The 13099-nt window shown below is 40.9% G+C and overlaps 1 protein-coding gene across 4 annotated transcripts in view; it reads right to left on the bottom strand.

The window, feature by feature from the left end:
- ctnnd2a (catenin (cadherin-associated protein), delta 2a) overlaps positions 1–13099 on the bottom strand; it is a 143008-nt gene that overhangs the window by 107040 nt on the left and 22869 nt on the right. The window lies entirely within an intron of this gene.

Raw genomic sequence — 13099 nt, forward strand, 5'->3', positions numbered from 1 at the left:
TTGCAAGTCGTGATATGCATGTAAATGCAGTAGGATTTGTAGAAACTTTATCAAAGAAGAGATGCAAATTGGGGATTTTTCTGGCTGGCCTGAATAAACTGCTAGTGATTAGTAAAGGTAGAAAACACCTGGAAATATGACACCCAACACCCAAAGTGTTGTTTTTCCTTCACGGAGCCGGTTAAAAACATTGTCGTGGCGAATGTGATGGACGCAAAGAGTGACCAAATCCTCTATGATCATACTGTAAAAGTATGAGGGCCCTTTGTAATAGAACCCAGCTGATAAGGGTATTTGTAGTCTAATCAATCTAAACATTTCAACAAACAAACTGCAGCATCCTTGGTCAGGTTTCACCCGTCTCTGCCGTGTGTGCATGAATAAGAAAGAGCAAGAAGACAATGTCAACTGTCAAAATTCTTTCCCCTCAGCAAAGCATCATTAGGCAGAAACACGGCTCTGAGCCCCCCTCCGAGAGAGCTGAAGGCAAAGAGGGACTGTTGGGGAAAAGAAAGCTAGAATGGGGGGAAGGCAAGTGAGCAGTGGGGAGGAGAGACAGCCCAGTACAGGAGATGCAGCATATCAAGAGATTATAGAGACTGCAAGGGAGTGAGCCTGATAAAGCTGACTGAGCACAATTCTTGATTTTTATTCAGTTTTGTTTAGGTGTATGGAATATATGTGTATGGGCTGTAATTTACTGTGTGTTTGTGCTGTCTTTGTGTAAAGATGTCCCCCCACTGAGAGGGTTGTTCATAGAGGAAGTCACCCACGGTGCAGCTCTATCAGTAATCACAGGGGGGTTGATGTCTCACGGTTGTGTCTTTGATGTGTAGCATCGCATCACTTTTAGGTTTTTATCACTGAGAAATGGCACATAGAAACAGCTGAAAAGGAAAAGTGAATACAGAACAACAAATATGTCCTTTTCACCAACCACAGCAACAACAAATTAAAAAAGACAAGGCACAATGCAGCATCAGATCCCTCCCCTACGGTCGGCCGAGCACTTCCTCTTTGCAAACACACCCATAAATATACAAATGCGCTGATCAAAACGGTGATTATTCAGTTGTCTTTGCTGTCACACGAGAAGATCCAGCAGGTGAGACAAGGGAGGGGAGTTTTCTTTTCAGTGTCAGAACAAACGCTGATCTGATGACATGCGTAACCGACTACTTGTCTGTCTTGTTCTGTTATGATTATGGCGTTATTGATCAAAGCTGTCCAAACCTGCTGGGACATTTCAAACAGCTCTACTCTTTCCAACCTCCTGCAGGGCTGTACACAACAAAACCCCTTCATATAGTGCGGGTCTTTGGAAGTCCGCTTCCAATCTAATTTCTTCCAACAGAGAGTCTCTGAGGGAAAGATTCATCATCTTATAAATCCTCTCAAAATTAAAACCTGATGAAAGTAACATATCTATAAAGTGTGTGCTGCTACTTTAAAGCCTACAGTCAATACAAATCATCAGGCTAACACAAGGAAAAGCAACCGTGCACCGTCCTCTCCTCTCCTCTCCCCTCCCCTCCTCTCCTCTCCTCTCCTCTCCTCTCCTCTCCTCTCCTCTCCTCTCCTCTCCTCTCCTCTCCTCTCCTCTCCTCTCCTACCTATTCTATCCTCTACCTGTCCTCCCCCCTCTCCTCTCTCTCTACCCAGTCGGCCATCAGCAGGAGGGCCCCCCTACATGAGCCTGGTCCTGCTCAAGGTTTCTTCCTGTTAAAGGGGAGAGTTTCCTTGCCACTGTTGCTTGTCTGGGGTTAGGCCCTGGGATTCTGGAAAGTGCCATGAAACAATTTTGATTGTAAAAGACGCTATATAAATAAAGATTAATTTGATTTGATTTGATTTGATTTAAATATGCAGTAGGCATGAGCCATCATTCTGGCTTAATGAGACACCACAATGAATTTACAACTGGCGACCCGCAATAATTTGCTGCAAAACAACGTTGGATTTCTGCTTATATTCTGATTCTTGTCTTTTCAACATTAATTGCAGTGATTTTACAATTTCACAGTCTTTCACAGTTCAAAATTAGGCCATTTGTTGCTTTGTGAAAAAATGGCACAGTAAAACGCATAATCTACTTTAATTTGAGGGTCAGGTTTAAAGTTTGTGGTACCTGAATAAAGTCATTATTGTTTTGTTTGATATGACTAAAGTTAACCCCACCCTCTCTTTTTCACATCATCGCTGCACATTGGTGTTCTGTGGTGTTGGGGTTGCAAAGGGCAGCCTTTCAGGGCCTCTCTTATCAAATGGAGGGGTGGATGGAGAGTACTTTAGCTTTTAGCATCTGTTCTCTAACTGACAAAGTGAATAAGAGAAGAGAATCAGGGTAGGAGACGAGCCCACACTCCTTTATACTCATCCACAGTTTCATTCTGACTTTTTTGGGGACTAATTCTCTATAAGCATCGCCTGAATGCACCGATCATGACTGTTTTCTATCATTTTTTAGGATGATGCTCCTCGTTCTATATTTCCTCCTGGTAAATTATCTTCCAACTGAAATGTGCAGGTGCAGAAGCTGAGCTCCAGCCTCCAAACGTCCGTTCGTGTTGAGATGCTGAGGATAATCCAAGTGTAAACAAAGGAGTGAACCTTCTAGACAGTCAGTGTCTGTCTTGGACGAGAGCCCAGGTGCATGAATGAGGTCTGTCGGCAGGTGCTTCAGAGCGCGTGTTCGTTGGGGAGATGGTGGGGGCGGTGATTAAATACGTTCTTCTTCTTTTCCATTCTTACACAATGAATTTCAATTGAAAAATACAACACTGCCAACACAGATCAAAACAAATATCACTATCAAATATTCACCTTTAAGATTTCCTCCCAAATATGCACCTTTACTCACACCCTCTGCCAAGTATCAGCACTCAGGAACAACCAGACTTATCTGCCCCTTGTCTAATGCGAGAAGGTGTCTCCTTTGATCGGCCGATGGAGACAAATAAACACATGCACGCTTGTTTTAGCGCTCACGTCACGGCCACAGGGGAGTCTGCTTCAAGACACATGTAGCTGCGAACTATCATATAATCATGATTCATTATGACATATATGAGTATTTACGGGTCTTAATGTTCAAAATTAATGCAGGATTGAATAATAATTTTCCTCAAAGCATCTTAAAGAAAGAAGTTATGATGTTATGTTGATATAAAGAAATGTATCTGTGGTAGCACATTAGACAGTCTGTTGTCTTATTTTTGTCATGCCAGGCCCAGGAGGCAAACCTCACCTCCAACTGTCTCTTTTTGAATATCTTTCTCTCTTTCTTCTCTCTCTCTTCCCTTTCTTCAATCTACTTGGAAATACGTGCACACTGCCCCTACTCTCTTATTCAAAAACATTATGACAACATTTCTGCCCTATCCATTCCTTTATTTCCTGTTCTGATCACAGCTGTTTCTTATTTACCCTTCATTGATGTCTTTATCCCAAATCTCTCTTTGTGCTATAAAGTAATCAGAATAGAGATATTCTGAGAACAGAGAAAGAAAAGACAGATGTACGAGAGCAAAAGTGAGGAGGAGGAAGCAGCAGTAAGAGCTCAGCCATCCTCACATCCTCACAGAAAGAAGATCTCAAGTCCTTTTAGAATTAAGAGGATGTTTTCAAGTTGGTAACGCAGCTACCGCGGTTGCACCCGGTTATATTAAGTCTGCTCTGCATCTGCATGTGTGCATAGGCGGAAGATGGTGATACCTCTGTTGCTCCAATATCATCACTGTGCCTAACTGGCTGTTTCACCAAAAAATTCAGCTGAAATTCATATTAGCCAACCAAAGGGTGAACGATAAGACTAACTGTACGATCAAAGTGTATTTTTACGAAACTTAATTTACATAAGTCATCATCAGTTAAATGATCACTTTACAAGAAAGTTCATTTCGATATTGATGATGTAGCTTCACTGTTTAACCTGCCTTGGCCAAGGGTGAAAACACAGATGGAATGTGTTTATGTGCATCACCGGTGACCAGCATCCATCACAAGCAAGAGGCGGGGCTTTTTCTCTCAGTTGTGATTATTACGATTACGAGTGAGTAAGTACGTAAACCTTATCTTTGGAGCACTTTTTATGGATTAAATTACAATACATCATATTAAAATATAGTACAAATGAGATAAAACAGAAAAAAGTGTAAGAATAAATTTCATAATAAAAGCCTTAAGCAGGACAAGAACGCCTAGTTATACTGAAAGCCTCTCTAAGTTGTAGTTTGTTATTTTTATTTCATTTAAAGTCGACTGATTCAGATGCAACAATGTTGGAAGAGCATCCCATAGACAAAGAGAACCAACTTAAAAAAGCAGCTCTTGGTTTTATAAAGACTTTTATAATGAGAACAGAAGGTTTTTGCCAGACAAATGGACGGCCAGAAAGTGGAGCTTTGTTCCCAATGTGCAAGATATCTTTAGCATTATATTAAATTGTGTTTGTACTGGTCGTGAACAAATGCATTATGAATGTCTCAGCCCAGAGCAACAAAAGAGGCTAATGTCTTTGATCCCGTAGCTCCTTTACAGCGATAACTACAGTCTTATGTCAGCGTCTCCCTCACAAGGACATGAATACATTTTTGCTTTTCCCCTCCTCGATGTTACAGGACAGTCTTCATCTCCGTCCCACTCACTCTGACTTCCCTGGATGTGCTTCAAGTGATCTGTAGGCTGAGTTTTTAATGTTTTATGAAGCACCGACAAATCTGTTCCCCCAGCTTTCCATTCAGGACAGCCAACGCAACTTGGTGGAAGGTGAATGCTCACCTTTCAGAATATTAAACATGTGGACAGGTTGTAATCAAGAGCTCCAAAAGGTGGAGAAATGATTTTCCATGGAGAAGAAGATAGTATTAGTCTTTATGCCCAAAATCATGATGAAGGTGGTCTGAAAAGGACCAGCTCAAATGTGCACAGCAGCAGAGGAAGGTGGGAAAAGAATGGTGGAAAATGGAGAAAAGGAGTCCAAGCAGGAAGTACGGTACTTAAAAGAGCTGAGACCGGATCAGAGGGAGGAGGAGGATGGTCGAGAATACAGAGTCTATTGAGATTACAGAATCACACACAAGCAGATCTCACAAAAACTCATTTCACAGTACAGAGATGTGCAAATCTGCAGCGAAAATGAGGTTAAGTCAAGAGGAAAAAGCAATAAAAATGACAAGAGATCGACAAGTCACTGGCAATCCACTCAAGCACCTTTCTACCATATAAATGTTTGACAGAAGAACAGTGATGGGAGAGAATGCAAAGAGATAAAGTTTAGCTTCAAAAGACAGAGAGGCAGCAAATACCCATAGCAGCCAAGAGGATAGATGGGAATCAAACAATACGCAGTCTGAAGTGAGACAGAAATACAAGAACAAGGGAAGAAGAGGTTAAAAGGGGCAACGTTTAGAGAAAATAAATTTTAAAAAGTCTGACAGTAAATATCTGCAGATTTAGGTCAACTTGATATGATGTTATACATTTGACAGCATGGAAATAATACGAATTCAGCTAAGAGCAACAAAAGCTCTGAAATTAATGTCATTAGATTTGGCAATACAGTATATATTAGATTTTCACACTGTCCACAACAGATGAGTCCTCTCCATTTGAGGACGGTATGTGATAGCCTAAAAAAACCCTGATTATTATTATTATCTAAGGTCGTACCCCCACGCCCGAGAAGAGAGACAAACATGTTGAAAAGGCAGAATCTTGTGTGAGATTTTTCATTAGATTTTCTCCGGAGGACTTCTATTCCACCATGATTAGACCATCAGAACTGGTAGAAATGACTATTTACTAAAAGGACCATTGGACACACGGCAGCTAGTTTCTTCAAAAAGTTAAATTAAATCCAATCATATTAAGTTTCCTCTGCACCGCTGGTCCAGACGCCAGCGATGGAACAGTGTGCACATGAAATAGTGTTTCTATGGCGACCACAAATCATTACCCCCATAAACAACAACACATTTGACAGTATCAAACACGACTGAGCTCATTAGAGATGGTTAGATGCACATCTTCAACCGCTGCAAAGCACTGTGGGTAAAAGTGGCTGAGAAGGGTAAAGGGGTGTGATGCATTCACACCACCAAAAGCTCATTTATTCGTTACAGACAGAAGTTAGCGAGAGAGCGAAACACAGCAGAGAATGCTGGGGTGATGTGAGACGGAGCAACGAGGAAACGAAGGAAGAATGAAGAGAAAACAGCACAATGACAAAAGAACAGAGAGAAATGGGGGAAGCAGGAGCCCTGGAATGATCCGCTTTATTCCCACAAGAACTGCAATGACAGAGCCGTTCTTGATTAGCCAGAGATTTCTGAACCCTCTATGGATCAACACTGGTGTGAGCAGACAACTGCAGACGAGTCTGATCCTTGTTGAGCGCTGCAGCTGCAAGGCCATGCGTTCTTTGATATAATGCTATAGAATATAAGAGGTATTCATAGGTTAAACAGTTATTTATGCATTTAAAGTCCATGAATGTCATCGTAATTTTTGAAAATTTAACTATATGTACAGGATATTTCAATTAAATCATCCAAAAATATGAAAATAACTAATTTAATCTGATTTTATCTATTTATCTTGGATTATTATATATTTTTTATATATTTATATTCTTGTTTAAAATTTTTGTATTATATATTTATTATAAATACTTATTTTTCTTTTTCTATCCTTGCATTACTGACTGTATTTTTCTCTGTGTGTTTTTGCTGCTGTTGTGCCATAGATTTCCTCGTTGTGGGACAAATAAAGTAATATAATAAATAAAATCTTGAATCTTGATTCTTGAACCTTATGAGTGTGTTCCTGATCTGGTCCTTCAGAAGGTTCCTGATCTGGTTTCTGAGTCGTGTTCCTACTAACCCACTGGTGAAAAAAGAAATCAGCTCTAATAACGATACATTATATTATATTTACATTATAGTTCCAATTATTTCCGGTCAGTTATTCCTTTAATAACATCCACCTGACACTACCAATCAAAGCAAGTCAAAAGAGACTCAAGACATGTTCCCATAACAAAGAGGACAGAAGTACAATAACTGCTAACTAGCCTTAATTAACCTAACTAACCATAAAACAATCCCTGTGGATGAATTCAGCAATACTATTTATTTGTCATTTCCCCTCTCTATGTGTTTGTTTTGCCAAATATAATTACTTCATTTTGATCTCCATAGCTTTGACACCTATCCTCAGCTAATTAGCACTTGTTTGTCCCGTACAAGTCTTTAAAGTAGAAAAAAAAACTGCTGGGAACACTCTCGGCATAGATTCCCTGGAAAGCCGACATTCAAAAGTGTCTTTGGACTGATAAATACTCAGCCATCGGCTGAGCTCTCGGCTTCCCCAGCTCTTTAATGGCTCTTTCCATCACAGACTAATCTTTCCATTTTCTCATTTTCGGATCGATAACGGCTCAAGAAGAATGAATGGCCTATTTCCTCTAAAACAGGAGTAAAGCTGAAGCTCATGTTTTCTCATCAGATCAGATCAAGTCTCTAAGGTCAAACGTGACAGGGCAGGATACAAAATGTAGAAAATGAAATGATATTTATATTTTTTTTGTTCTGTCACCACATTTATTCATTTAACTGACCTCTTATTATGAACGAATCTCCAACCAACTACTCTTGCATCTAAATCAATTACAATATCATCAAAAAAGTTGTTTTATTTTAGCAATTAAGTAAAAAAGTGAAACTAATATTAATTACACAGAGACTGAGGTGTGTAGTTTTTATTTCCTTTAATATTGATGATTATAGCGTACAGCTACTGAAAACCCAAAATTCAGCATGAAGAGGTTGAATATTAGAGAGTCTTGGGTAATTGGGTAATTAATTCAAAAGTTTCATTCAAAGGGTTTGTGAGCCTTTAAATGGTCTCTCAGTCTGGGCAACATACCGGTAATCACGGGAAGACTGCTGAACAGACAGTTGACCAGAGGTCACTCTGCAGGGGGAGGATAAAAGGTCGTTGCTAAGGAAGCTAGCGGATCCGTTCTGAGGACTGTATCCAAGCACACGCAGGGAAGGTAAATGGAAAGAACGACAGTGACAAGCACACCCTTGAGAGGATCGTGAAACAAAGCAAGAATACGGCGGAGATTCCAGAGGAGTCAGAGCTGCAAGAGCCACCAGACGTTTCCAAGACAAGGGCACGTTTTATTCCTTATGCTCAGCTAATCCTGAATCAGAGGACGTCAGTGGGGTGATAGCAAAAAAGGGCTGGACTCTTGCTCAGTGATCCAAATAATTATTTATTTATTTATTTTGTTTTTGAATTTCATTTGGGACCCAAGGTCTCAGAGTCTGCAGCTATGGTTTGGGGAGCCATGTCATCTGCTGCTGTTGGTGCTCTGGGTTTTATCAGGATAGCGCTTAGCGCGGCATCTACCAGGAGACCTTTAGAGGACTTTCTGCTTCAGAAGAGCTGAGGGCTGCTATCAGAGCAACCACGGACTGAGCAGCTCCATGGCGCACCGCACTGCTGCAGTACTGAGGAGCCCTGACCAAGCACTGAGTGCTGCACTTTACTGAAAAAAATCCACCTTTTAATGATACATATTTTGTCCAGGTGCACTAGAACTACTCAAGGTTCTGCATAAATCCATGTTCCAAAAGGGTAAAAATTCTATTGAATCATTTCATTAAAACTTCAGGTGATGAGAGATGAGAGGGAAAAGTGCCAATTTTTTCTGAATTTTTTGACCTCACATATTAGTGAATGTCAATAAATGAAGAGGTCTTAAAAAGAACTCCACAAAGAGCTTTTATTAGAACTTTGCTTGTTCAATATCTCTGCAACAAAAAAAAAAAATCCTCTGCAGAACTTGTCTCTCTTTTGCTCCCATTCTTGCATGAAGTGTCTGTTTTTACTGGAGAAGCAGTTGGTCAAGACTGGCGTGATACTTTATGTGCATACCACATAGCTGGGGGGTTCAAAAGTACTGTTGCAACTAAATAAAACAAATTGAAAGAAAACAATTCCATTGTTTAGAATGTAAGACTTCACATTGCGGAGAACTAAACACTAAAGTATTTACCGTCATAACTAGGACATCAACCAATGTGCCACTGTACCATTTGTCACCATGTTGAGGAAATATTACCACATCAACCCAGGCCAATCCCTGCTAATGCCTCAGTTTAAAATCTTTTAATTGTTATACTTTGTTTAAAGATAGAATCAACACTACACCAGGTTATCGTTCTTGAGCAACAGAAGCTCAAAGCACAAACAGGCAGAAGAAGACTGTTGGACACATACAGTCTTGACAGTCTGCTGAGTTGCTGAGGCTGCACAAAATAACACAATTTCCTTTCTATTGCCTGACAAGCTAGAGCATCAAATTGCAATAACACCAGCACTGGTTCCAAGGGCTATCCATAAACTGTTGTCACTTTCACCTGTATTACTATTCAATATAGTATTAACATTCATGGTGCATATTAGCCCTTTGGCAATTGCAAATTAGCATTCAACATATTGCTAACGGGTTCATCAGCATGCAAGCAATTACAACCCCAAGCCAGATTTAAGGTTCAGGAAACATTAGCATGCAGGGAGCAGACTAGTTACTGGAATTCATACACACATCACAAGTGGGCTCCACTTCTGTGGTAAAGGCTAGCGGAACTGAACGTCAGTGAATGTGGTCTCACAGTCCCATTCATACGGACGTCACACAGTACAGCAAAAAGGGCTGATGTAGGTGGGCCCATGTAGTTTCCATTATGAGAAGAAAAATCATCACAGAAACACAAACAGTCTCTTGGGGACTGTGTTGTTTTGGCAGCAACGGGCCTGTTTATGAGTGGATAATCCAAGATCCATGTGATTAAAACTGCTCCAAAGCACTCCTGACACTCCATTACCCAGCATGCCCCAGGTGAGGAGGGATTGTACATATTGATTTCACGGCTCATTAAACTTCCTGTCTAATCATGTCATCGTTCTTCCTGGTCCAACCGGATTTTGCATTGTTCATAAGCGATTGGGAATAAGAGGAAACGGTGGACAAGTAACAAACGACCACATTAATATGGAGTCTGGATTCTTGGTGCACCATTAAGGGAAACAATGTCAAACTGTGGACTTCTGACCCAGTTTTTAGGTGTCTCTAGTTGCTCTGGATGGACTAAGGTTCATTACAGAAGATCAGCTAAAAGAGTGTTTGAAGAAAGCTAGGTCAATGGATCTGGCACCCTGCTACATCTGTGGAGACAGTGGCAAAATCAATATGGATCCTTTTTGATTAAAAATGATGCTGAACAGGCGCGTTGTTGAAAAGGCTTGAAACTGCTCAGTCAACCATGGGTGTGGCTGGGGTGTAACAATACACCCAGTAGATTAGTGGAAAGCAGGAGCACTTTGTCTTTAGCGTGGAGCAATTGTTAGCAGCATTCAAATACATGATTTATGGCAGGGAAAAGGCGTTCTTTATTTTGAGACATATTTTTAACCTGGTGTGTTTGGCTTTGTGTAGCTACGTGAGAAATTCACTCTGAACAAATTGGACATTTGCATTCAAATGCAAATAAATATCCAGATGAATGAAGCGGCGTGTTAGAGAGCGTAGTACCCAAGACTGAAAACTGTACAATGGACTTCATAAGAAGTAAGAAGTTTGCTTTTCGGTGCGCAAGACAGTTAGCACTGAGTAATTTATTCCCGGCACAGATGTTGCACAAACAGCACTATTCCGTGGTTCCACTTTCATTTATTGACCTTCAAATATCTGGATCGGCAGTAGTCTGGGAGGGGTGCGTGTATCTGATGTGATATTTGAAACACAGGCTTACTTGCTCTTTCTATTCTCACCTCTTTTCTGTTTAAATTTATTCGGGAATCCTTCATGGTTGCACATACGTGAGTGTTGTCGTTGCACTGCGAGCTCTTCCTGTTACATCTCATCTCATTTGCTTCTGTCTTTGGCCCAAAGCACGGCAGCTGCAGCCACATGTATCCTGCCAGCTGCCAGTTACGATGATGGTGACAGTACAGTGGGGGCGCACGCCGGGTGATGTTGACTAAATGGAACATTGCACCACCTCGAGCAGACAAACTCACACACACACACGTATAGAGCAACAGCGCCAAAAATGCTGTCTGCCTCCAGGCCAAGTAATAATTCTTCTCCAGCCATAGCCAGGGTGAGGCCCCACAGATGCTCACAGATCTGAGTGAAATGACACAGTCAAGCTTGCAGAAATATCACGAGTCACCTTGGTGGCGTTTGGGGACTTTATGCATATATTTAAATGTTTGCAACGTCCTTTTATGAGTAAAGCTACTGTTTAGAAGGCTGCATAATTAGATTGCATTACATTACATTCATTTTTCTGCCATCGCACGAGCCACAGGTACAAGGCAATGATATGCAAACTGTTCAATAACAACCTGTGAATGAACAACAGGAAGGTTTATTGTTTGTATGAAAAAGGCCACTATTTGTCTGCAGAGTGTGTTTACTGGCAGCTCTAAATGATTGCTGACCTCCTCCTGACCAGACATCCCACTCACATTACAGCCTGCTCATCCATACCTTACACACATGCACACCACCTAACTCAGCTCTCTCCACAGACATGCAGGCCGTGGCAGCTGTAGATTCACACAGCTTAGTGATAAAAATCCAGAATCTGAGCTCAGCTATGTGTACCTTGATTGTTTTAGTATCATTTAGCTGAATAATACTTTAGCAATGAACTGGCGACTCATCCAGGGGTGGACCAGCTTTCGCCCATTTTGCACCCAACCTGTGACACCAAAAGGGATTAAGCAGTTAAGAAGATGAGACGAGATGAGATGAGATGTTCAGTGTATGTAAAAAACTGGCAGCTGAAAACTGGCAACACTTCTGGGTTAATCAGACATGAACAGTTTAATAAGTCTAATGTAATTTGACAAATATGTTGTGTTATAAAGCAGAGGCAGTAAGTTAAAGCTTGTTACAAGTCACAATGACACGGTGTGAATACACCACCAGTGTCCAACCCCTTCTAAAGAGCAGCTAGCTAAACATGCTATTTATATAGATGGAGGCCAGTTGGTTGGACAGACAAATAGAAAGACGAACGGACAGGCGGGCAGACAGACAGACTGACAGACTCATCCGGGCAGCTAAACAGCTAAACTGGGTGTAAATCAGACACACCTACAAGATCAATTTAAAAGCAACTCCTCTGGTGCAGAAGAGCCTCTGAAGGTCTGAAATGTGCTCAGTTTATAAGCGAAATCCTAGTGGAGCTTCAAGAAAAGGAGCACTCACAGATAAGTGTAGGCCAGCCCCCGAGTGCGCTGAAGTTTCAGCTGAAGGAGCTGAGAGGCTAAATCGCACTTATAGAAGATGCATTTCACTCTGTGTTCTAAAGGAGATCCTTGATGCTTGAAACAGGATAAACATCGATGGGACGGGGAGAACTGCTAGAGCCTGATGCAGAGGGATCACTGAATAACAAATATCTGCTTCTCTGATAGAAATTACTGACAACAAGACAATGTTTAGTTTTAGACTTAGAATTATTTATGTAGCACTAAAATGGCTGGTTATATATACAGTATACAACCTCTCTGTACCCCCCCATCCCTTCTGTGTATATTTATCTTTAGTATTTAAACTGCTCAACATATCGCCTCAACCACACAATATTTCAAGGAGACAACCCAAAAACAGGAGCTGTTTGGGTGTGAGCAGAATGATTGGGGGGTGCCGCGACACTCTTCCTTCACAGGATTTTTTCAGCAACCACCCTAAAAAAAAAGACAAAAGTTGTCGGGAAATTTAACAAACTGGGATCGTTAACAAGTGTAAAAATATTCATCCACAATGTTGAAAGCTTTAATGCTTCCCAGGCATTAATAGTGACGTGGAGTTAAAAACGCATTCATGGAAATGGAAATAACCTCAAAATAGTAGTCTGATTTTTTATTGAATAGCTTTATTAAGTATTATTGTCATGAGAATCATCAGGCCTTAGTTTAAAAAAAAGCAGTAGGATGGATGGATGGATGGATGGATGGATGGATGGATGGATGGATGGATGGATGGATGGATGGATGGATGGATGGATGG

This window comes from Takifugu rubripes, chromosome 10, assembly GCF_901000725.2.
Source record: "Takifugu rubripes chromosome 10, fTakRub1.2, whole genome shotgun sequence".
In the NCBI taxonomy this organism is placed as follows: domain Eukaryota; kingdom Metazoa; phylum Chordata; class Actinopteri; order Tetraodontiformes; family Tetraodontidae; genus Takifugu; species Takifugu rubripes.